Consider the following 22941-nt stretch of genomic DNA (forward strand, 5'->3'; position numbering starts at 1 on the left):
TTCATGTTAAAATTCACACCCATAAAAGGATATTTGCCTGTACTGAAGGCTATTTTTTTCTATATACTATGTTTTATAGGTCACGATAAATAATATATTTTTCCTCCTGGAAAGGTCGATGAAGTCTTCTGAATTTATTTTATTAATACCATTGGCTTGCTGTTATAGATTATATTATTTTACATTTTATACATGAAACTATGAAATATATATTTATAAATACATATAACTTTTAGGTTTATTTCAAGAGTAACACTATAATTTGTAAAGTGAATCATCAACACCTGGTTTATACTTGTCTTTTAAACCTAAGATTATCTTAAATTAAGCATTTGGCTCACAATTTACTCTGCTCCAAGTTCTGCCATCTCCTCGGGTAACGTTAGTGTCCACGAGGATGGCCCATCTGGCTCTTGCTCAGGTACTTGATTTCCACTTCTTCAGTGGCTTTTAACTTCCACAGCACTGCAGTCAGCCGTTCCCTCAGCCACATCCGGGACCTTTTTATCACTCATTACTTCCTCTTCTTTCAAATGTTAAAGTCAAACAACCAGTTCTCAATCTCATATCCTTACAGCTCACTCCTCGGGCCCAGGCTGCACATTAGAGAAATTTGAAAAATCCTGATGCCCAGGCTAGGCCACCTCCTAGATTAATTAAATCAGAATTTCTGGACTCTCTGGAGGTGCAATCCAAAAATTAGTAGATCTTAAAGCTCCCCAGGTGACACTAATATGCCTCCAGGATTGAGAACCACAGTTTTAACTCTTCCATTTAGTTACTCCACTACACTTGTTTTTGAAATATTAACCCCTCAGCTGTCGCCAATCCACATTTACCCCCTTCCTAGCTCCACTGACTTTTTGTTTCATTCCCCAGCAGAGTGTCAATCCTGGATAAACCCGATGGTCCCCTGCCTGCCTTGGTAAGTGGACGGCTGAGCACTGGTGGTGAAAATCAAGTCATGTCACAGGACAGGTTCTTCCGTTTCAATTGCACCTGGGGTCTCAGTGATGCCAGACAAGCCTTATTTTGCCAGTCATGTTATTCTCCCTTTCTCCACAATACTTAAAATATGCCTCATTTTTCTCAAACTACAAACTATATGGAATTACGAAATCAAATTAACTTCAGTTCTCCTGAAATATCAAACATTCTCATTTTCCTCCCTTCGCCTAAACTTTCTTCTGTATTGTTTTGTATCTCACAAATTGTATTTTCATTCATTTGGCAGAAATACAAACATCTCCCTGGAATCCTTTTTTCTCTCTCTCATTTTATCAAAATCCCTAAATCCTGTGGCTTACACATTTTAAAAATTGGTCCGTTTCTCGGCATTGCTACTGCTATGACCTTAGACAGAGCAAGCACTTACTCCTTTCTTGGTTGCTGAAACAGACTCAAATCTGGCCTCTTTCCAAGCAGTTGTCTAGAGTGATATGTCTAAATGCCTATCAGATTGTGTCTCTCCTTTGCTTATCAGTTTACCAGCTTTTCAGCTATACCCTCAGAATGTATTCCAAATTTCAGAATCTAAAGGCCCTCCAAAATCTGTCCATCATCTTTCTCTGCTGCCTCATATAATACATTTTACAAAATTCTATTGCTTACAAACCTTAAATATTTGTCCATTTTTCAGTGCTGTTCTCTGCTTGGAACATTGTTTCCTCTTCTTTCATTGGCTCAGTTTGACATTGTTTTCCCTGGGAAGCCATTCTCTTTGTCTGGAACTAGTGGCCCCTCTACTTTGTTTCATTCTTCCTTGTTCTTCTACCTCTATCATAGCTCTTATCCCATTTCTTTGAGAGTTTTTTTTTTTTTTTCTTTCTTTCTTTATACGTATCCCCCATGAAACTGTAACGGCAGGGACCATTATAATAGATTTTAATATAATGTAACATAAAATAATGCAAAATAATATAATATAGGTTTTACTCATAATAGATTTCAATAAATAATTGGTGGACAAAGTCAAGTGAATATTCAAAAACTTTTAATGATGTATAATAAAGTTTGGCTAGAACTCCACAGAATTTCATAATACAATAAAACACCCAATAGAGGACTATAAATAATAATAATGAAAAATCCTGGGACTCAAGTGAAAATTAGTTTAGTGATCTCATATTCATGTTTAGTTTTGAGATCTTTTTCCATATTTGATGTACTGGGCATGATTCACAGCTCACCCAGAAGATCATTAGGCATAGATAGAGAAGACAACAAACTTTATTTGAGATTTGAAAATCGCCTGAAAAAATCTGGGCCAAAACCACGTCCTTAGCACCAAAGACTTTGGAGCTATATAAATCTGGGTGTGAAACTTGGATCCGCTATCAACCAAGTAACCTTGGATGGATTACTTAAGTCTTAGTTTTTTCATGTATAAACTGAAGATAATTAAGCTTGCATTACAGTGATATCATGAAGGTTAAATGAGATAATATATATAAAATGTCAAATACAGTAACTGCTAAAGCAGATGCTTAATACTTTTACTTTTTCTTTAACAATGGTGCCTCAAATACTATATTATTTTGGATTAAAGGATTATATCTCCAGGAATCCCCAGTTAAATGCAAACATAGGATATGAGAGGCAAACATTTACAGTTTAGCTTCAGTTAATGTATGTGTATGTGTGTGTGTGTGTGTGTGTGTGTGTGTGTGTGTGTGTATGTATGTACTTATATACATATTTACCTCTGAGGTGGTAGAATACTGAGAATCAGTCACGGAAGAAATGGATAGGGTACCTGTGGGCTTTTGACATATATGAGGCGTGGTGTGATAGGTATGAAATATAGGACACTGACTAAGGGAAGGTTTGAGTATACATTTTGGTCCTAGGTCCCTAAAGAACTTTGGAATTTTAGAAAAGAGGGAGATAAAGTCTCAGTGCTGAGGCTTATTATGAGCAGTGCTGATGGACAGGGAAGAGTGCATCTAAGATAAGCTTCAAGCTCCTTACATTAAAAATTTTTTCTAAATTAATTTTTATTGGAGTACAGTTGATTTACAATTTGTGTTAGTTTCAGATGTACAGCAAAGTGAATCTGTTATACATATATCCACTCTTTTTTAGATTCTTTCCTCATATAGGCCGTTATAGAGTACTGTATTGAGTAGAGTTCCCTGTGTTATACAGTAGGTCTTTATGGGTTATCTATTTTATGTATAGTAGTGTGTATATGTCAACCTCCTTACATTTTAACTTAGGGTGTTTTTAACTGCCTTGTCTCAGTTGGCCTCTGAGAACCTGAAAGGAAACAGTTAGATTGAAGCTCCAGGTCTCTGTATAGTGGAACATTTCTGTGACTCTGAGCCCTTTGACGTTTTTGGGACAACAGTCCTTTCCTCCTGCCCTCTTTCTTTGGCCATATCAAAGTACAAATATCTGTGGGAACTACTCAGTAAAAATGTGGGTCTTGGCTACAAGTCATTTCTAGTTAAATCCATCTGAAGAATTGTGCTGCCTCCTTTTTATCTTGCACTCTAGTTTTATTTATCAAGAAATTTAGACATTTAAAAATATGCATCTTGAAATATAAAGAGAAAAAACACAAAAACATAAATTTTTGATATTGTTAAGTTACAATGAATTTCTCTTTCAGTGAATTCTTTTTAGACGTGTAGGTATTTGATATTACATGAATTCTAAGAAACGTTTATAATCTAGCTAGGTTTGGGAAATTTCATTAAAATCCTTGTTGACAACAAGGACCTACTGTATAGCACAGAGAACTATATTCGATATCTTATAATAACCTATAATGGAAAAGAATCTGAAAAAGAATATATATATACACTCATGTATAACTGAATCACTTTGCTGTACACCTGAAACTAACACAACATTGTAAATCAACTATACTTCCAAAAAAAAAAAAAAATCCCTGTTGAAACGCTCATGTACCATTTACATTTCATTTATCTGTCACAAGAGGGAGTAAGAACTCTGCTAAATATTACATATTTTCAAGCTTTTCCAAGAAAAGTTGTATGAAGAGTATCCCTTTGATTTCTAATGATAAAATACTTTCTCTTTTCCCTAATCCATCTAGGAACTCCTTTATCAGCTTTGATTTTGAACTGACATGACATTGTATCCAAATTATAAAAGCTAATTCATAAAAATATTAGAATCTATGCTTTATAAAAGATCATTTTGTAAACAATCTGAAAAGGTCTGAATGTGATTTTTATACTATTTGACTAATATGCCCAAGTTAGCCATCATGCTTTCAACATTTAAGAGATTGCAAACAAAGTTGTGTCTTATTAATAATGATGCAATAGAATGATGAAATATATTGCAAAAGTGAAAAATAATCTTTAGAGGCAAATCTGAAATTTCTTTCCTAGAATGTCTGTAACCTATGACAATTTGTGGTTTTCTCATCTCTTTTCATTGTTTTTATAAAAAGCTATGTGCTAAAGTGCACTCAGTCATTTCATGTACCTTGATACGCCACAGATCATTAGGTAGTTTTTGGAGTAAAATTTTAAAATGTCTCCCATGAAAAGTGCAACATTGCTGACCTTTGAAAAAGTTCTTAAAATAATAAAAATTTGTACAATCTCCTTTTCAGAGTTTAGGTTTTAAAAATGTCACATGGATGTTTGTCTTATATCCTTTGATAGAATGAATATAATTTCCCCTGAGGATTGCTTCTTCTAGTTTAGATATAAAGTAAAAGTACCCAAGTATCTAGTAGCTTTTTAAGGAAAGATCTCCCCAAACTTAATATTGAGTGAGTCATATATATACTTTGTTTTATGAATAATAGGATAGAAATTATGATAAACTGATGCTACAATGCATTTTTTTAGGCTTAATATAAGCTATAGATTTTTTTCCTCAACCAGAAATTCTCACTAGGATAACATATGGAGAGCAAGATATTTACTAATATGAAATAAATTATGCAGCTTAATATATTAATCCTTTCTTATTGTTGATTAAATATACAAATATTAAATGGCCTAGAAATTTTGTTCATTGGAATATGTGTGACAACTATTCAGTAAAAATGTGGGCATTGGTTACAAGTCATTTCTTGTAAATCCAACTGAAAATTTTGCTGCCTATGTTTCATCTTTAAACTTTAATTTTTCAGTAGGAACTATGAACTGTGAAAGGAGCACTTGTTATTGTTTTTAATGCCTTAGCTATTACACGTGTCAGCTAACAATGCGAACTTCTGGGAATCCTGAAGAAACATAGTGCTTCCCTACCCCACCCACTGCTCCTAGTTTCCCACAGTTTTTTCTTTTTTTTTTCTCTCTCATGTGGCTTAAACTGATGAGAGTGTGAATACTAAGGGTCATTTGTAATAAAAATTCAAAAGGAATGACTTTAAATACATAACCTCAGAGCAGTTAGATCACAGTTATTTTACATGGAAAAATACAAGCTATACTTTTATTTTAATAGCACAATTCTAAAGCCTCATGTTATTTAGTGTTACTGACTTAACTAAAATTACCTTCTGGAGAAAGTTTCATTATACGTACTATATTACAAATGTAGGATAGAATACCTATACATATAGAGTAGCTCTAGCACTTAGTCACAGTTATATCTATAACTTTTGTTATTAAACTTGTACTGATGATAGAAGGTTAAAGAATATATGAGAATTTACCTCATGTAAGGCAAGAGAATTTTACAAAGAAAGGTATAAGTGTAAATTCAATTTAATTTAAATTCAACAATTTATCCCATTTTTCAATTATTGAAGAGATATTTTTGAACACCTGCCATTTGCTTAATCATTTTAACCCAGTTTGTTTAAAAATAAATTTAAGCTGATTTACGTAAATGTAACTAATTGAAGAAGATAAAATCATTTGAAGTTAGTAGAAGAGATGAAGCAGGTAGAAGTAAGGAAGCAAAAATAAGATGGAAGCAGGAATTGAATATTTTATAGAAAACAAATGCCCTGGCATTCTATACACTTGTTATTGGAGAGTATAAATTGTTCTTTCATTTTCTAACAGCCAATGGGAAAGAAGGAAACAAAACCAGAAATTTTATTCCTTATAAGATAGAAATAACCCAATTTTTCTAGAAAAGCACAACTATTTATGATACTGAGAGCAAACAGTAATTCTCCTTTGGGGTCTCACCTTGTAAATTAATAAAGAATACCCCCAACAACATTTTTACAGTGATTTACTACTTCTTTGCAGTCACACGTTAAGCACTGGGGATTCAAAGATGATTTTGACCCAGTTCATGCTCTCAAGGGAGTTGTGATTTAGCTAAGGAGAGAGACAGAAACATATAATTAAAATACAGCACAATAAGTTTTATGATACAGGTAAAATCAAAGCATTGTGGGTACAAAAAATCCTGCCAGAGGAAATGTCTCCAGTGAGGAATGAAAATATTTTTGGTCTTATTCAATAACATACAATGATAAAAAATGTTTTCATAGATCATAATCTTCCCATGTGTAATATTTAATTCCATAGCTACAGGCCCTCATTGCTTTATTCTTGAACTGGTATAGTAGTCTGGCTGACCTTGCCCCCTTCAAACTATTTCCTGTACTGCTTCTAGATATTCACTGGACTAAAGCTCATAGATGATTTGTGATTTAAAATTTGTTACAAAATAAATTTCAAACTCTTTACCTCTTATTTAATTCTTTATATGAGCAGATCACAAATAATATCCCCATAAATTATTAACCTTTTTTTTTTTAAATTTATTTATTTATTTTTAGCTGTGTTGGGTCTTCGTTTCTGTGCGAGGGCTTTCTCTAGTTGCGGCAAGTGGGGGCCACTCTTCATCGCGGTGCGCGGGCCTCTCACTGTCGCGGCCTCTCTTGTTGCGGAGCACAGGCTCCAGACGCGCAGGCTCAGTAATTGTGGCTCACGGGCCTAGTTGCTCCGCGGCATGTGGGATCTTCCCAGACCAGGGCTCGAACCCATGTCTCCTGCATTGGCAGGCAGATTCTCAACCACTGCGCCACCAGGGAAGCCCCCTATTAACATTTTTGAGAGCATAAATCACTTCAAAAGATAGGTTTTGTATTTTTTCTATTTCCAATGTTTACTCCCAGTGCCTTGTATGTGATATGTGCTCAAAAATATTTGTAAAAAGCAATGGATAAATGAATTCAGCTGGCTGAATAATGCAATGATTATTTAACCATCGTATTAGTAGGCCTGTTAAAAATATATCAAAATGCACTTATGCTTTTAAATTTTCTATTGCAAAAATATGTCTATTAAGTATATAGTAAAATTCCCTTATTAATATTATATTTGGTGACTACTTATGAAAAAAATTCATATTTAGATTTAGATTTACTAGATAAATCATATATTCTTCCATATATGAAAATACCCTATGAGGTCTATCTTTTCTATGCCTATCACTATAGTGTGTAAGTACATATGTGTACAGACATTTTAAACATTATCAGCTTACTACAAAATTAAGAGCCTTTGGTATGATTTCAAACTCAGATCAATTCAATATTATTCTATGTATATCTTAATCTGTGTGTAGGTTAATCAGTGGTTAGCAACTTGAATATTTTTAGCAGAGCATCCAAGTAAAGATCACATCCATATATCTGATACATGAAAGACATGTTAAATATTTAATAACAACAATAATTTAATGCATTGCCTTTATTTTATAGCCCTTTTAAAATTATCATCTCTTTTTAAATGATATCTACCTCATAGATAGATTATTCAGGGAATACTAACCAACACAGAGATAGTAAACCTTTACTTCATATTTGGTTGTGATAAATCAAAGCCTACAGACTTACTTTTGAAGATGTTAAATCAGAATTTATGCATTTAACTATGTTTTGTAGAATGCTGCGATTTTGTGAAGGAACAGATTTTGTGAATTTTAACTGATTTCTAACATTGAATAAGTGTTTTATATATATGTTTTATATACATATATATGTGACATTTGGATTAGAATTACTCATTCATTACCTAACAGCTATTGGGCATCTTCTACATGCTTGGCATGAGATAAGTGCTGGGAATAGGAACACGGTTTATAATTTCATGTCATCTTCAGTTCAAGTCTAAGGATTTCTCACAGGGTGTTTTGGGAGCCCAGAAGAAGGGAGGAGGATTTGGGAAAGCTTCTAGGAGTAGCCAGTGTTCCAGCTGCTTAGGAGGAGTAACCAAAGAAAAAAGGGAAGGAACCACAGGGTAGAACAACTTGGAATGTGAGGGGAATTAGACGCCCTTTGATCTTGCTAGAGAACAAATTGCTAAATAAGGAGTGTCAGAAATGAGACAACAGTCATTCATTTATGTATCTATTTAGTCAACAAAGTTTATTAACTGAAATTTATTATTTAGTTTGTTATTGAGTGATATTTATTATTCATCAGAAACTTTGCTGGGGATACCATGGAGAGCAAGATATAAACAATATCTGCCATCATGGTGAGTCAGTCTGGGATTAGATTGTGGATGCCTTGAGTCTCACATTAGAGAGGTTGTAATTTAGCCTGTTGGCAGTGGGGAGCCATTCACATTAGTTTAGTCAGGAATGTGAGTGGGTCAGACTTGTGTTTTAGATGAATTACTGTGATAGCTGTGTAAGGTGGGCCTATTCAGAGGAAGAAAATTTACTTGTGGGGCTGCAGCTGTAGTACAATGGAGATGTGGTAAAGACATTAACCAAGGCAGTGGAAATAATGAGAGTTAGAGAGTAACCTCTTTGGGAATTAGGATATAAAATGATAAACTGATGACTGCTTGGTTTGGGGGTATGATGGAGAGAGGGGGAGTTGATTCCTTTGCGTTTCTACCTTGTTTTATTAAATGGATTGATGATATCACCACCAACTAAGAATAGGAGAATTCAGTTTAGAAAATAAACAATTTTTTTCCTTATAGTAAACCTCTGAAATTCAAAAGGATATTCTTAAATCTATATGATATTTATGATTTTCAAACAACAGAATATTTTTGACATTTTTGCTTTTCTTCTCTAATTACATTAAGCAGTGTGGAATAGAATGGGGAACATTGTATAAGAATAAGCATTAGAGATTAATGGAGCGCTTAGACCTTCTATTACCACCCATAAAAATCCATTTATTAGTTCAAAAATTATTTAACTGGGCCTTCAAAACAAGTATCTACTATCACATTGTAATTTGTTTATTGAATGTGAATTTTGCATTAAAATCATAGGACAATAATATTTAGTTCATTTTAAATGGCAAAAAAATGGACAGAAAAATATACTTTGTAGCTTAAGGATGGGATTTAGACTTTTAAGTGACACAGCTGGGATCAGAATCCAAGTGGTTTCTGCTTCAATTTTTCCAATCAAAATTTCCTGCCTCACTACCTTATAAACTGCATATCTCCACTTCATATAATTTTTATTTAAACTCTATAGCCAAGCTGGCATTTGTAATCCTTATATTTTGATAAGTGACATGGAATTGTCAAAGTTCAATCCTGTTTTTAATGACCTTGTCTAAAGCTTGAAACCTTATGCAGCTCTTCTAGTAGTTATTCTTTTTATCTACAATTAACATTTTCCATAGGAGGATTTATTTATATACTGCTCATACAATAACTTATTACTCTGGGTATCTTCTATAACATAAAATATTTTGAAATATTTTGTTTTTAATCCCTGAAACAGTACTGATAATCTGGTTGCAGTTAATTAGAGTCAGGAGTTTAAATCTGAGATCGTAGTAACACGTCCATCTTCCATATCTTACTTCCTACCATAGAAATTTTTGTGAAAGGGATTCCTGGTGCTATTTCTGCCATTTGCTTACATATATTCTGTTCCAAGAGGGCACACCCTCTGAGTGTGGGAATAAAATTCGTTTGGGCAGAGACTCCAGTGCTGTAATTATCTTAGATGAGTCTGTTGGCTTGCTTGATTTCTCCAGAGAGTTTGGTAATGTAGCTGAACGCTCCTTCTCCTGTTGTGCTTCCAGCCACACTTGTTTTTCAATGTGCCATCTTAGTACAATTAACTCACCTCTAACCTCGAATAACATGAACCTTCTAATTCTGACCAATTACTGAAATCAACTCTGGAAAGACTTTATAATAAGAATTTTAGAGGGGAAGTTATGCTTTTCAACACTGCCTTGTCAGTTGCAGTGCTTCTGAAACTCAAAATTCAAATTGTTACTACAAGGGAGTACTTTTTGGCCTTGCTACATTATAGAAAAGGGAAAAAGTTTGCTAACACAGAACTAATCTATATTTTGACTTATGTTTTTCATTTAAATTATTAAGATTTAATTGAAGTGGATTAATTGGACATGGTTCTAATTCTGTGCATATATGAATACTAAACTTTCAGGGTTTAGTGAGCATATCATAAGTAATTCCCAAATTGTCCATTTTTAGCATTAAATAAAATGCAGATTATCAGTGCCTGGTAATGGAGCTAAGAAGCAAGACTGAATTGTTAATACGAAAATAAGCACGACTGCCATCTGCAGGTTTACTATGTGCTAAATTATGTACCTGCATTATTTCCTTTAAGCCTTGAATATGACAATATTATGGTGGAGAGGCAGTATTAGTTCATATTTAAGTGATGGGCTCTGGAGCCAGGCTATTTCAATTTGAATTCTGACTCTACAATTTATGAGCTGTGTGACCTTGGTCAAGTTACCTAATCTCTCTGTGCTTTAGTTTCCTCACGTGTAAAGGAAGATAACACAGAGTTGTTGGGAGGATTGAGTTGTTTATTGCATGAACAAAGCCTGGAATATAGTAAATGCTCAAAAACTGTTCGCTATTATTATTACCCTATTTCATAGGGTTGTGAAACAGTTTAGGTACTTTACTTGAGATTTTATAACTTATAAATGCTGGCATTATAATAGGAAATCTGAGCTCTTGGATATCACAGCCAGTGTGCTTGAACACTAGGCTTTGTTATCTAAGTAATAAAGAATACTGGCATAATTTCGACAGCACCTTCAGGTACAAAATGATGCAGCAAGGTAAAAGAATACATATATACAAGACTGATATTTTCCCATTAAGAGCTGCTTGGCTTTTTCTGACCTCAGGTGCAACAGATATTTTTGTGTGCAAATGACGAGCAAAGTGGTCAGCTGGGTCTTGGGAACACAAAAGCGAACCCCCTGCCCTCCAGGAGCTTATGGTGTAGCGCGAGAGAAAAAGAAGCAAAAAAAAAAAAAAAAAATACTGTAGCTGAGTAAAATAATGATACAATAGGAACTGCACAGTATTCAGGGAGATCCAAGAAGCAACCCATGCTGCTTAGTGAGCCAGGGGAAAAGTCACAGCATTTGAGCGGGATCTGAAGGAGGAGTAAGGGCTTGTCAGGTGGAGCAGATAACAGAAGGAATCTAGCAGATGCAGGAACATATGAAGGTGAGGAATGGGGGGAGAGGCTGGCATTTTGGGAACAATTCTTAGAATTGTTTAGAATTATTGGAGAGTAGGGTGTGTTCTGGTGCGGGATATGGGGCATGGCAGGAGATGGAGTCTGATAGGTAGTCTGGTAGAAAGCATTTGTATGCCATGTAGTTATGTCAAGATTTACTCCTACAGGAATTATCAAGTAATAGGAACAGATCCTGCAAAAGGCAACTGCAGATACAAACCAAACCTGGAGAATTCCCAGGTAAATTTTTTGCTTACTCAATCAACAGATTTTATGTCATGTCGACTAAAAAATTATTCACAACCTAAAAGTTGAGAGCTATGTTTTATTTGGTGGGAATTTTTAGGACTTCAAGCCCGGGAGGCAGCATCTCAAGTAACCCTGAGAGAACTGCTCCAAGGAGGCGAGGGGGGAGCTAGGATATAAAGTTTTACAACAAAGGGCAGGTAATCAGGAACATCAGACGATTGCTATTAATTAAGGAAAACCAGATATGGAATGGCTGCAGTCTGATGGCTGCTAGATGGAAGGTATTCTTTCCTGAGTTCCCTCAGGGCTCATCAGCTCACCATAGGCTGTGGCTGCAATCGCTGATGACTGTGACGTCCTTTGTTTACTGGTATGGCAGGGAATATTCGATTTCTCAGTCAGTATTAGGGTTTATGGGACAACACATAATTACTGTCTTTTTCCCCCCTCTACCATTAGGAGATTTAATAGAATTTAATGATCTTCCTTGCTCACAAATGGACTTGAGGCTGTGGCCATCATATTTAAACATTTTCTAGGTTGAGTCACATTTAAAATATTGAAAACATTTTATGTTGCTTTAAAAGAAACAGTAAGCATTTCAAGCCATTTAAATGACTTTGTTTTTTGTTTTTTTACAGTCCTCATTTTTTTTATTTTTAAGACTTTATCTTTTAGAGCAGTTTTAGGTTTACAATAAAATTGAGAGGAAGATACAGAGATTTTGCACATACTCCCTTACTGCACACAAGCATAGCCTCCCTCGTTATCAACATCATTCATCAGAGTGGTATATTTTTAACCAAGGATGAACATACATTGACACTTCATAATTCATCCAAAGTCCATAGTTCACTTTAGGATTCACTCTTGGTGTTGTACATTCTATGGGCTTGGACAAAAGTATAATGACATATATATCCATAATTATAATATCATACAGAGTATTTTCACTACCCTAAAAATCTTCTGTGTGGTTACCTTTTTAATATATCAATAATTCAGTAGAGGAACCAAAGAGATTTCATATCTTCATAAAATAAATTTTATTATTCCACTTCAATTTTCTCCTTCACTTCAATTCTCCTTTATTTGTACTTCATGATTTGGTTATGAGTCAGCATAATTGATAACTGGGATTAAGTTCAGGGTGAAAAGGAAGATGGCAAATTTAATTTATTGGAATCTATTTCATAATGCCCTTCAGTTTTCATATGAAGAATTGGACTTAAGTAGACTGGCTAAATTTGCTTTGTCTTGGACTACTAATAATATTAAGTAATAAATGATATGAACAAATTTGAGGAAAGGAGCTCAAACAGAAGCTGTAGTTTAAATAGCAGCAAAGTTAGATAACATGACCAATGGCAAGACCTTGTGAATTATCTGCTCATCTACTGATGCTCTCTTTGAGTCCAATCTAGAGTTTATTCTGTCACTGGAATTTTTTTCAGTGTCTTTCATTTCTAATATCCATTTTTTCTAGGTGCTTACCTGTTCATGTCCACTTGGGCCTATTTAATTAATGCTTATTTTTGTTTTAAACATTCTTGCTTGCTTTAAATGGTTGTATTCTTTGTTTATGATTTTATTTTATTGTGGTAAGGACACTTAACATGAGATCTACCTTCTAAACAAATTTTTAAGTGTACAATACACTATTGTTGACTACCGGTGCAATGTTGTACATCAGATCTTCAGAACTTATTCATCTTACTTAACTGAAATTTTATGCCCATTGATTATAACTCTCCATTTTCCCTTCTCTCAAGCCCCTCATTCCATTCTCTGATTCTGCGAATTTGATTATTTTGGATATCTCATATAAATGGAGTTGTACAGTATTTGTCTTTCTGTGACTGGCTTATTTCACTTAGCATAATGTCCTCAAGGTCCATCCATGTTGTCACATATTGCAGAATTTCCATTGTATTCCATATCACATTTTCTTTATCCATTAATGTGTGGATGGACATTTAGGTTGTTTCCACATCTTGGTTATTGTGAATAACCAATGGATGGCTGCAATGAACATGGGAGTGCTAAAGGCAATCTATGGAATGGGAGGAAACATTGGCAAAGAGTATATCTGATAAGGGATTCATCTCTAAAATACATAAGGAGTCAATAGCAAAAACCTCCAAAATCAAAACAAAACCCTAACAAGCTGATTTTAAAAATGGGTTAAGGATTGAATAGTCATTTCTTCAAAGATGACACACAAGTGGCGTATGAACAGGTATATGAAAAGATGCTCAAAGTCATCAGTGAAACGCAAACCCAAACCACAATGAGATACCACCTTGCACTGGTCAGGATGGCTATTATCAAAAAAACGGAACGTTAACTTAGATTAGATTCCATTGAAAGGTCAAGATGATTTTATATTTTAAAAGTTATGAAGTTTGAGTCCTGATTCTCTTACGAATTTAATAAAATTCTTTTAGAAATTTATTTAGCTAAATCATGTGTTTATCGTGTATCCTGATAGAAGAGGCTACTTTTACATTAAATATTATTTGTATACAAGTAGGATATATTGTTAAAACATGTGCACACACACCCCATTTTGTAACTTTAAAGATTTATTGTTTGGGTGAGTGTTATGCATTTCTAGGAAGAAATTGGAAGTTAAGTAGACAATAGATTTCTATTTTTCCATCCAGAAACATTTTTCCTGCATAAATAATATTATTTTTTTCACTTTTTATGAATTCAATTTTTGGTTAAAACGTTATTTGAATGGATTTTCTATCCCAGATCCATATTCTTTTTTTTTTAATATATAAATTTATTTATTTATTTTTGGCCATGTTGGGTCTTTGTTGCTGCGCGCGGACTTTCTCTAGTTGCAGCGAGCGGGGGCTACTCCTCGTTGCAGTGCGCGGGCTTCTCATTGCGGTGGCTTCTCTCGTTGCGGAGCACAGGCTCTAGGCACGCAGGCTTCAGTAGTTGTGGTGCATGGGCTCTAGAGGGCAGGCTCAGTAGTTGTGGCACATGAGCTTAGCTGCTCCGTGGCACGTGGGACCTTCCCGGACCAGATATCGAACCCGTGTCCCCTGCATTGGCAGTCAGACTCTTAACCACTGCGCCACAAGGGAAGTCCCAGATCCATATTATCAGATTTGATTTTAATAATGACAAAGTCTGAAAGAAGTTTTTGTAGTTCATTAGTATTGCTACTGTTTTTAATGAGAAAATATTTTAAAATGATGAAAATACTTTTTATTCCTTTTTCAAAGTACTTTAATATACTTACTTATATCATAGTGAAATAGGTAAGGTAGTTTTAAAGTAATGTGTTAATTTTGGGAACAAAGTATTGCCTTATTTGAATAGAAAATAAAATTGAGATTCAGAAGGTTTGCTGCTATGCCACTGCCTTCCTTTCAAGAACAACATATACAGCAGTCACCCATTTATGCTGTATCCTTTAACATCCCTTGGTAAGTCCCAGCTGTCCTTAAATCTCTCTCCACATTTGGAACATGGAATGTCACTATTTTCCTACTGTTTTCACACCCCAGATGCTTATCTAAATAAAATTCAAAAGCTTCTGGAAGCAGTAAAAACAATAATATATTTTTGTCAAATAATCAAATATTGTTAGATAACAGCTTACCAATGATTAGAGCAATCTTGTATAGAGGGCCATAGGGAGGATGAATCAAGGCAGGAAAAGAAGTTAAAGTTTGGGTGAAGATTAACTTTCTCTAGGTCTAAAATGAAAATAGAAATGAACCAAAACAGATTTTCCTCCTTTATCTTGCCTGTGCAACACGTGACTGTATTTACTTGGTCTTTCACATGAGATTCTGTGGCCTTCATAAGAATTTACTATGCAGTTCTCAGCATGTTTTTAGAAATAGAGATATTATGATAACTGGTTATCAGAGCAATGAACTAATCATTCTTATGCGTTCATGTATTTGCCTGACACTTGCTAGCTGATGGTTTCATGTTTAACTGGATAAAAATGTGTTTTCCTGATTGACAGCTTCAGCTTGTGTAATCAGATTTCAAGATTTTATTCAGGGTATTCAGTCAGACATGTCAATTCTTTGATCTTGGAGTCATAGACTTGAAAAGTTCGATGGAGCTGGAAATGGTTTAGCCAGAACAGATTTGGATGGAAGGGCAATTAACGAACCCAGTGTTTCTCTGCTTTGAGTGGGAGAAACAGCTTATATCCTAAATCATGAAGAACTGCTCCTGATCACTTTTTTTTTAAAGCAGAGAAGATCCAGAGGTAATACATTAATTATACAGTGTTTGATATATGACTCAGAGTTAACGATTCATGTTGTTGGTGCCAGAGCTGGCATAACAGAGTTGCAATGGTTTTTGTTCAATAATGCATTGTAATCTGCCTTCATGTAGACAAAATTACCACATCATACTATGATGAGCATGGAGGAGTCTGTCCTTTCTACAGAGCAGCAGATTGCATACTCATTCCAGATATTCTTTCATACAACTTGTTTGATGAAGAGCAAAATACACTGATGCACTATGCTGAACCCAACACAACAGTAGCTTTTTGGGTCAGGACTGCGAGGAAGGGAATGGCTATGCCTGGTTATTCTGAACACATTTATCTTCTCAAAAAGCTACAAGAATAGGAATATGCTTCTGAAAAAATCTCATTTTTCAGTTTTAAGGATTTTTTTTCAATTGGATTATTCATTTGAAATGAACAACAAATATTCTCCAATTACTTGTCTATGAATGACTTGTCACTGTCTCTGTCAAATGTTGCTTTCCCCCAAAACAATGAAACATTTCTGCTTTAGACCCTCGACTGGACTGTGTCTTCCTTAATAAAGAATTCAGTGTTAATATTAAAAGGATTCAGCATTAAAATGCATGCCTAGTATACTGCAAGGCATGTGGCTGTATTATTATTAGCATTATTATTACTACTATTTTATTGACCTTTAGGAGGTTTTTCTTCCCTTAGACTGCAAAAGAGGTTTTCTATATTTTGATCTGATGTTCCATGGTTCTCAGAGAGTATAGTACCAGATTTTATAAGTTAATGCAGTTTTTCATGATGTAGTGACAAAGAAGCAATGTACTCTCAGAACCACCAGAGAGGAAGCTACATTTTAGGAGGCTTTTCCTGTAGTATGGGGATGTACGTAACCAAGCCAGCAGGTAAGATAAATGGACAAATAGGATCAATTTCAATCTTTATCAATCTGATAGATGAAAGATGGTAGTGGTTAATTAGCATATCTCTTATCATGAACTGAGATGGATATCTTTTCCTACTTTTATATTTCATTTTTTTGGTGAACTGTATGTTCATAGCCTTTGTTCATTTCTATGTTCAAAAGATATATTAGTCATTTTCTTATTGAATATTAGGAGCTATTTTTAATTTTAATGGCATATAAATTATAAATACTTTCCCCAGTTTGTTGTTTTTAGACTATCCTCATGGTATTTTTTGCCATGTTTGTCTGTCTGTCTGTATGTATGTATTTATTTATTTTTTAACAACTTTATTGGAGTATAATTGCTTTACAATGGTGTGTTAGTTTCTGCTGTATAACAAAGTGAATCAGCTATATGTATACATATATTCGCATATCTCCTCCCTCTTGCGTCTCCCTCCCAGCCTCCCTATCCCACCCCTCTAGGTGGACACAAAGCACCAAGCTGATCTCCCTGTGCTATGCGGCTGCTTCCCACTAGCTATTTTACCTTTGGTAGTGTATATATGTCCATGTCACTCTCTCACTTTGTCCCAGTTTACCCTTCCCCCTTCCCGTGTCCTCAAGTCCATTATCTACATCTGCGTCTTTATTCCTGTCCTGCCCCTAGGTTCTTCAGAACCATTTTTTAATTATTTTTTTAGATTCTATATATATGTGCTAGCATATGGTATTTGTTTTTCTCTTTCTGACTTACTTCATTCTGCATGACAGTCTCTAGGTCCATCCACCTCACTACAAATAACTTAATTTCGTTTCTTTTTATGGCTCAGTAATATTCCATTGCATATATGTGCCACATCTTCTTTATCCATTCATCTGTCGATGGACACTTAGGTTGCTTCCATGTCCTGGCTATTGTAAATAGAGCTGCAATGAACATTGTGGTACATGATTCTTTTTGAATTTTGATTTTCTCAGGGTATATGCCCAGTAGTGGGATTGCTGGGTCATATGGTAGTTCTATTTTTAGTTTTTTAAGGAACCTCCATACTGTTCTCCATAGTGGCTGTATCAATTTATATTCTCACCAACAGTGCAAGAGGGTTCCCTTTTCTCCACACCCTATCCAGCATTTATTGTTTGTAGACTTTTTGATTATGGCCATTCTGACCGGTGTGAGGTGATACCTCATTGTAGTTTTGATTTACATTTCTCTAATGATCAGTGAGGTTGAGATCCTTTCATGTGTTTGTTGGCAATCTGTATATCTTCTTTGGAGAAATGTCTGTTTAGGTCTTCCACCCATTTTTGGATTCGGTTGTTTGTTTTTTTTGATATTGAGCTGCATGAGCTGCTTGTATACTTTGGAGATTAATCCTTTGTCAGTTCCTTCGTTTGCAAATATTTTCTCCCATCCTGAGGGTTGTCTTTTCGTCTTGTTTATGGTTTCCTTTGCTGTGCAGAAGCTTTTAAGATTCATTAGGTCCCATTTGTTTATTTTTGTTTTTATTTCCATTTCTCTAGGTGGCGGGTCAAAAAGGATCCTGCTATGATTTATGTCAAAGAGTGTTCTGCCTATGTTTTCCTTGAAGAGTTTTATAGTGTCTGACCTTACATTTATGTCTTTAATCCATTTGGAGTTTATTTTTGTGTATGGTGTTAGGGAGTATTCTAATTTTATTCTTTTATACATGTAGCTGTCCAGTTTTCCCAGCACCACTTATGGAAGAGGCTGTCTTTTCTCCATTGTATATTCTTGCCTCCTTTATCAAAGATAAGGTGACCATATGTGCATGGGTTTATCTCTGGACTTTCTAGCCTGTTCCATTGATCTATATTTCTGTTTTTGTGCCAGTACCATACTGTCTTGATTACTGTAGCTGTGTAGTATAGTCTGAAGTCAGGGAGCCTGATTCCTCCAGCCCCATTTTTCTTTCTCAAGATTGCTTTGGCTATTTGGGGTCATTTGTGTTTCCATACAAATTGTGCAATTTTTTGTTCTAGTTCTGTGAAAAATGCCATTAGTAGTTTGATAGGGATTGCATTGAATCTGTAGATTGCTTTGGGTAGTATAGTCATTTTCACAATGTTGACTCTTCCAATCCAAGAACATGGTATATCTCTCCATCTGTTTGTATCATCTTTAATTTCTTTCATCCGTGTCCTATAGTTTTCTGCACACAGGTCTTTTGTCTCCTTAGGTAGGTGTATTCCTAGGTATTTTATTCTTCCACTAAGATCAGGAACAAGACAAGGTTGCCCACTCTCACCACAATTATCCAACATAGTTTTGGAAATTTTAGCCACAGCAATCAGAGAAGAAAAAGAAATAAAAGGAATCCAAATCAGAAAAGAAGTAAAACTTTCACTGTTTGCAGATGACATGATACTATCCATCGAGAATCCTAAAGATGCTTGCCATGTATTTAAAAAAAAGTCAAATCTTGATTTTGACAAGTCTTGTGTTTTGTGTCATAGTTTGAAGGTCTTTCTCTCTGAGTTTAAAATAATCATCAAGTGGTTTCTTCTTGTAATTTTATATTTTCACTTCCCTATTTAAATCATGTGTCCATTTTGAATTTATCAATTTGAATATATACAATGGAATATTACTCAGCCATAAAAAGAATGAATTACTGCCATTTGCAGCAACATGGACCTAGAGGTTATCATACTAAGTGAAGTAAGACAGAGAAAGATAAATATCATATGATATCACTTATATGTGGAATCTAAAAAAATGATACAAATGATCTTATTTATAAAACAGAAATAGACTCATAGCCATACAGTTACCAAAGGGGAAAAGGGCGGGGGTGGGGGATAAATTAGGACTTTGGGATTAACGTATACACAGTACTATATATAAAATAGATAAAAAACAAGGTCCTACTGTAAAGCACAGGAAACTATATTCAATATCTTGTATATTCAATATCTTGTAATAACCTAAAATGGAAAATAATCTAAAAAAGAATGCATATATTTAAATATATATATAAATAAATATATATATAACTGAATCACTTTGCTGTACACCTGAAACTAATACAACATTGTAAATCAACTATACTTTAATAAAAAATTTTTAAAAATTAGTAAAATAAAAAAAATCATGTATCCATTTTGAATTTATCAAGGTATAGGATATGAGGTATGAATCCAACTTAATTATTTTTTTCTAGATGACTATTCAGTTGTCCTAAACCCACTGTCGTATAATTCATCTGTTCTCCAACTTATTTGAGATCCCTTTATACACTAAATTTCCACATGCATCTAGGTATATTTCTTAACTTTTTAGTCTATTATTTTTATTAACCTGTCTCTTACACTTAAAAAATGTGACTCTATAAGATTTCCTTTAGTATCAGATAGTTAGTTCCCCACTGGAGAGTTTTCCTGAATAGTGTTCACACTGAGTAGTGGATTTGCTGGCCTGTAGGTTCTGCTCACCTTCTGATATACTAGATAATTTGCAAAGAATTTGTACCAAATCAGCTGAACAGTAGCATATGAGTTATTGTAGCTCCACATGTGGAGATTCATGACTTTATTGACAATCTAGTGGTAATAAAATTATTTCATATTGTGACTTTAATTTATATTTTAAAAATTACTAATGAGATTGAGCATCTTTTTATAGGTTTATTAAGCCTTTGGGTTTCCTTTTTAATGAAATGTCTGTTTTGTTTCTTGCTCATTTTTCGCTTGAGTTTTATTTTCTTTTCCTTATTGATTTTGAGGAGTTTTTATGTATGCTGTCATTATAAGTTATGTTTTTCTAGAAAATGGTCAGTTTCATTTCAGTTTTATTTTCCAATATTGTCAAAAGTTTTTAATAGTATTCTCTTATTAGCCTTAAAAACTCTGCCACACTGTGGATTTTTGCCTTTTATCTTAGTCATGTCAGAGTATTGTCAATTTCATTAGTCTTCTCAAAGAATAAGGTTTTATCTTTGTTTACTATTGCACGGAACTTTGTTTTCTATATTATTAATTTCTATTCTTTCCTTATATTGTATCATCTTTAGTTTTTTCTATTTTTTCTTTTTCTACTTTTAAAGTTCTATCTAAACTGACTAATTTTCAGTCTTTCTTATGTTCTAATATCAGAATTTAAGACTATATGTTTCTCTCTAAAAACCATAGTAGCTGCATCCTGCACGTCTTGACATGTAGATTTACTTTACCAGTTATTAGTATTTTCTAATTTATATTTTGATTTATTCTTCAACTCTTTTTTAATTGAAATATACTTGATATATAACATTGTACAAATTTAAGGTATACAGCATATTAATTTGACACTTTTATTTTTTTTAAACATCTTTATTGGAGTATAATTGCTTTAAAATAGTGTGTTAGTTTCTGCTTTATAACAAAGTGAATCAGTTATACATATACATATGTCCCCATATCTCTTCCCTCTTGCATCTCCCTCCCTCCCACCCTCCCTATCTCACCCCTCTAGGTGGTCACAAAGCACCGAGCTGATCTCCCTGTGCTATGCAGCTGCTTCCCACTAGCTGTCTATTTTACGTTTGGTAATGTATATATGTAATTTGACACTTTTATACATTGTGATATGATTGCTATTGTAGTGATAATTAGTACCTCTGCCAGGTTACATAATTATCCTTTCTTTTTAGTAGTTGGAATAATTAAGTTCTAACAAGTTTGATGATTACAGTATAATATTGTTCTCTATATTCACTATACTGTGCATTAGACATTAGATCTCTAGGGCTTATTTACTACTCATTGTAAATTTGTACCCTTAAACAACATATCTTATCTCTCTACTCACTATCCCCTGGTAACTACCATTTTACTCTCTCTTTGTGTAAATTTGACTTTTTAATATTTCACATATAAATGATATTTATTCTTCGACTCAACTATTTAGATGTGTTTGTAAATTTCTAATTGCATGTTATCCTTTGACATTTAATTACAGTTTTGCTATAATTTTAAATTTAATTATGTTAGGTCTAAGAATTTTTTTCTCTGTGAAACTAGATGCTTGAGTTTGTTGAGACTTGCTCAATGGCCTTAGTGTGTATTCTCTATCATAAATATTTGCTCAAAAATGTGTAGTCACCAGTTTATTGACATACATTAGATCAAATTTGTTAATTGTGTTATTAAATAATCTAATCCTGAATGATTTCTTTTTGTATGCTTTACCTACGGAGGACTGAGAGCTTTAACAAATCTCACTATGATATAGATTTGTCAGTTTGTTCTTCAAGTCCTGACAATTTTGCTGCTACCTTATTTGTTTAAAATGATTATAGCTTTCTGATAAATTGAACCTGACTTAATATGTATTGATAGCTTTATTGCTTGATATATTTTTGCCCTAGTTTGTCTGACATTATTATAATTACATTTATATATTTTTTGCTCTATATTTTTGTTTGGTACATTGTTTTGCACCTAGAGTTGCATATTTAGTATCCAATTTTTTAATCTTTGTTTTAATTGGTAAGTTAATTGGTGATTTATATATATTGTCATTTCAGATATATTTCATTTCTGTTATACTTTGTGGTGCTTTCTTTTTGACCCATTAAAAAAATTTCCTCTCTTACCTTCTTTTGGACTGAAAGTGTTTTCTCTCATTCTCTACCCCCTCCATTGTTTTGACATTTATGCATTTTATTTCTATTTTCTTAGTGGTCATCCTAGAAATTTTAATATTTAATACCGTCTTTCTCCTTTTCTTAATCAGTCCTGCCGTGAGCTTATCAAATTTGTTAATCTTTTCAGAGAATCTCTTTGTTTGCCTTTTTAAAATAATTCTATTGTCTTTTTTTCTGTTGAATTCCTGCTTTTCTTTTATTGCTTCCTTTATTTACTTTAGATTTAATTTGTTCTTTTAAAAAACTTTATAAGATGATGCTTAACTTTTTGGTTATATCGAAATGCACAATCAATATTTTTATTTGCATTGTTTAAATCTTCTTTACAATTACTATTTTTTTGTGCTTAACTTGTCAGTTACTGAGAGAGATGTCAGATCTATAGCTGTAATGGTGGATTACTCACTTTTAGCTTGTAGTTCTTTTGACTATTTCCTTAACTTTTTTGACACTATTTTGTTAGAAGTTCATATATGTGTATA

General features: G+C 33.8%; 1 long non-coding RNA gene across 1 annotated transcript; it reads right to left on the reverse strand.

The window, feature by feature from the left end:
- Positions 1-1160: 1160 nt before the first annotated feature.
- On the reverse strand, positions 1161-7085 carry LOC309663233. The gene is made up of 2 exons (XR_014265163.1): positions 7003-7085; positions 1161-6699 (listed from the first exon to the last, which is right to left on the reverse strand). It is a non-coding gene; the product is annotated as an uncharacterized lncRNA (long non-coding RNA).
- Positions 7086-22941: the final 15856 nt, after the last annotated feature.

Source organism: Balaenoptera physalus (assembly GCF_965194825.1).
Source record: "Balaenoptera physalus genome assembly, chromosome: 6".
NCBI lineage: Eukaryota > Metazoa > Chordata > Mammalia > Artiodactyla > Balaenopteridae > Balaenoptera > Balaenoptera physalus.